The following is a 4,199-nucleotide window of genomic DNA, read 5'->3' as shown; positions in this document are numbered from 1 at the left end:
TGCAATTAGTATAATATGTGTGCCCAGATGGTTGAAAGCCCGTACTCCAACAGCCCAGAACCAAACACTCCTCCTCCTGGGCAGTGCGCTCTGACCTCTAATGGTCAGATGCTGCTTAGCACTGTCAGAACAGCTTTTGCTGGGGGGTTCTCCCAGCACTTTCCAATAGTGGGAAAGTATGAAATCCCCATTTGACTGCTGGGGATAGAGCCTAGAGCGGGGAGCAACTTACCCAAAGTCCCACAGGTCAATGGGAAACCAGCAATGGAACCCAGGAGTCCTGACTCCCAGTTCCCTGCTCCAATCACTCCAGCGGAGCACACTCCCTCTCAAAGCAGGGGGACCGGACATGAAGGCCTGGTTGTAATTGCCAGCTATGGGAGGGAGTGTGCAGCAGTGGTTAGTGAAGGGGCCTGGAAATAAGGACTGTTGGGTCCCATCCCTGGCTCTGACACTTGGTGTGACCCTGAGCCAGTAGCTTCCCCATCCCAGGCCTGTTTCCCATCAGTAGGGTTGGGGTAGCAGCCCCTACAGACCAGAGGGGTTGGGAGGCTCCAGGAAGGTGTGTAAAGTGCCGGGATGTCAGGATACCGGAGGTGCTGTCACCCCCGCATTAGGCCAGTGTTCTGCACCCCCTGCTGCTGGCCGAGTTTCTCTGTCCCTTGGCAATAAGACAGACTCTTGTTTTCACAGCCAGTCGATCGCCCAGTGCTATCCCCCTGCCTGCTGGCTGGGCAGGGTAACTCCTCAGGTCACCACCACCCTCTCCAGCCTGCCTTGGCTTTCGGGAGTGAGGAGGAGGGCGAGGGACGATACTGAACATTCTCCATCCATCACTGAGACGGGGGAGTGTGGGGCCCGATCTCCCCTGAGTCGCGGAGGTGGGAAGGGGACACATTGCCCCAGCGTGCCCCTGTCCTTCCCCCGAGTGGCAGCAGGCGTCACCCTGTCCCCTTCTCTCCCTGGTGCAGGGACCGCCAGGGACTCAGGGGACGAGAAGGAGGAATGGGTGGACGTGGCCACAGAGGAGGCTGCTCTCAATAACAGCCGAGAGCAGCTGCAAGACGGAGAAAAGGTACGAACGTTCCCCAGCTGTGCTGGAACCGAGACTGTCCTGCCCCTTCCCAGCACCTGACCCCCTGCAGAGGGTCTTGTCCCTGATGATCCACCAGCCCTAATGGGGACCTTTCTCCTCCATGATCTGGGACCCCAGAGGTGGGGGTGTCTGTCACACACCAGCCGGGTCTCCTCCCCCAACAGGCACTGTCCCAGTTCCTGACCCTGTTTGTGGTGGAGTGGTGGGTGATTTGGACAATGGGCGGTTCCCCACTATCCCCCATTCAGGCCTGAGTCCTGCAGCTGCTGTGTGGGGGCAGGGAGGTCCCTGGCTAATTGGCTCTCTCTCCCCTAACCCCACTCCTGGTGGGTGCAGGAGGAGGCCCAGCAGCTCGTGTTCCTGCACGCCATCCACCCCGCGTCTCGCTGCACAGCAGAGAGGGCAGGACACACTGGAGCCGCACTGCTGCAAGGCGGCTGTGGCGGAGAGGATTGTGGTGAGCGAGACACGGCGCCCAGAGGGAGGACAGAGACATGGGAGGGGCAGGGGTCTCCCCAGGCCAATGGATGGGGGATGGCTGGTGCTGGAGGGGCAGCTGAGGGCAGGGATTGCTGGGGCTGAAGACTGGGGAGAAGAGACGGGAGAAATTCGGAGAGTGGTCACTATTGGGCAGGAATCGGAGGAGCGGGGGGTAGGTGGGGGGATCCTGCTGGCTGTGTGGGGCCCTGGCTGTGTAATCTCCTCACTGGGAAGTGTCAGTGAGGCCCGAATCTCACACGCTCCTTTGTCTCCTTTGGGTCTCACAGGAGCTCATTGAGGAGCTGCCTGATAACTCTCCACCCGGCGCCGTCCTCGCCAACTCCCTGATTGCTGTGGGCAACCTCAGGTACCGAGACCCTCCGGTCCGGTTCCCCTAACCCCAGTGCTGCTCAGGCCCAGGGCTGGGAGTCACTGCCCCTCCCACTCCCAGGTCACCGCCCAAGGGTGGCTCCTCTGGCAGAGGTGCGGGGAAGGTTCACTCTCTCCTGGCTGGGCTGTTCTTTTCACTCCAGTAACATTGCAACGGCTTTGGGGAGAGGCTCACACCCAGGATCAGATACAGGAGGGGCAGCAGGGTGCAGGGAACAGGGGCTATTCCTGCCCTGCCACTGTCTGTGTGAGAAACCTTGGCCTTGTCATTCCCTGGCTCGGTGCCTCAGTTTCCCTTCTTGCCAGCCTGTGCCTATTTCCCTGCAGTTTCACCTGCGTGTTGGTGCCAGTCCCATCCCCGTACTGCACAGTCTAATACCGGCTCCTCTCTCTTGCCAGCACCATGACACCTGCCCTGGAGCCAGAGCTGGAGACCCACCTCCTCCGAGCTGCCCTGCACGCCGTCTTCACCCTGGGAATGGAGAAGGACACCACCCAAGTGCAGGTAGATCATGCTAAAGTCATGAATTGAAGAGCCAGCTGTCATTCTGCCATGAGTCCTTGCTAATTGCCTGCAGTGTGATGTGAAGGAGAGAGGCCAGGATATGTGTTTGGGGGTCTCACCAGTGCTTCCCAGAGACCCGTCTTCCCATCCTGTGGCAAGTTTAGCCCCAGTTTCCCTAACTCTGACCCATGGCTCTCCCTTGCTTTCAGGATCTGCCTAGGGTCTTGCCAGACCTCCTGGACGCCATGCTGGGGAACCTGCTGGCAGAGTCCCCAGACACCAAAAGGCTCCAGTACATCTTGGAGGTGAGCCCGATGAGAGGGGTGGGGGCAATTTTACCTTCACTCTTAGATCCATTTTCCAGTCTGTCCTCCTAGCCGGGCCCCCAGTGGGCATCCTCGGTCAGGGCAGTCAGTGCAATGCCTCCTTTCCCCACAGCACATTAACTACTGGATCGTGTCCAGGGTGCCGCAAGAGAGAGCCAGGGCCATTAAGAGCAGCACGGCCCTGCTCAGATTCACCATCACCCTCCCTGAGTTTGACGTAAGTGACCTCTGACCCCAGCTTCCTGACTCCAGGCGTAGGTGATCTGGCTCTGACGGGCTGTAGGATCTGCTGCTGCAGGGGCTGTGGGTTAGGAGTGTTCCTCTTGGGGAGGCAGAGTCAGAGCAGAGAGTGAGCCTGGCTTGAGTCAAGTTCTTCTTGTCCTAGTTAAGTGGTGAAATTAAGGGTCTGGCTCTAGCTCCTATCCTCTAGCATCTCCTGCAGAGGGGCTCAGGGGAAGGAGAGTCCTGGCCCGGGGGGGACTGGGAGCTAACAGGAAAATGCTGATGGAGTCCCCTCTCCCTCTCCCGTCCATTAGAACTCAGCGGAATTCCCCAGGATGGGTCACCACGTGGCACAGCTGGCTCTGTCCGTCAGTGACCCAGCCAAGGACATCAGCCGGCAGGCCAGGGAGGGGGTTTACCGGCTCTACCAGCTGCTGCTGCACCAGAGGGGTAAGGAACCCAGCTGGGAAATGGCACCCGCTAGAAGAGTGAGACTGGGATTCCAGCCAATTTCTCTCAGACTGACCCCGGCTGGAGGATGAGTCTCTCTATCTCTTTCTGTGTTCCACACCACGCCCTGCAATTCTGTTGGGCCGGGCACGCAGCGAGGACTCTGCCCACTGTGCAGCCACCAATGGGATTGGAAGGACACAAGCCCTGCAACCAGAAGGACAAATGTGTGTGTCTCTCTCCCTGTCACCTACTCCCTCCTGGGGGACACCCAGCAGCTGATGGGGGACAAGGTGAGCAGCTGCATTAGACTCAGGAGATTGGGGCGGGGCCCAGGCCTCATTCCCATCCTGTGGCCATTCGCTGGCCTGGCACAAGGAGCCTGGTGGGGAATGAAAGGGAGAGCAGGTGCTCCTGGGAAGGGAGATGAATTCACCTCCATGAGCAGGAGCGAGCCAGCTTGTCCCCGGAGCAGCTCCACCCAGCTCTTTAGCCAGGCTAATTAATGACAAGCTTTGCCTCATCCCAGACTTACGTTCTTAGGACAGGGTGCTATCGCTCTTGGGAAGGGCAGGAGAGTCCCCCAAGTGCCCTCTGCGAGACTCTCCTGTCCCATAGGGCCGCACCCAATTCCTAGTGGTCTGGTGTCTGTGTCACCCGAGCCACCACCCAGAGTTGCTCCCATCACTGGCAGCCTGGGAGGCCAAGGACTGACGGGTGATGGCACCTG

At 59.4% G+C, this 4,199-nt stretch overlaps 1 long non-coding RNA gene across 1 annotated transcript; it reads left to right on the top strand.

Annotated features, from left to right (window-relative positions):
• Nucleotides 1–1,436: 1,436 nt before the first annotated feature.
• LOC135981604 (uncharacterized) lies at nt 1,437–2,452 on the top strand. Its single transcript, XR_010598701.1, has 3 exons — nt 1,437–1,553; nt 1,864–1,943; nt 2,294–2,452. It is a non-coding gene; the product is annotated as an uncharacterized LOC135981604 (long non-coding RNA).
• The last annotated feature ends 1,747 nt before the right edge of the window (nt 2,453–4,199 follow it).

Source organism: Chrysemys picta, chromosome 2 (assembly GCF_011386835.1).
Source record: "Chrysemys picta bellii isolate R12L10 chromosome 2, ASM1138683v2, whole genome shotgun sequence".
NCBI lineage: Eukaryota > Metazoa > Chordata > Testudines > Emydidae > Chrysemys > Chrysemys picta.
The sequence above is the reverse complement of the archived record's forward strand: the minus strand, read 5'-3'. Positions and strand labels throughout refer to the sequence as shown.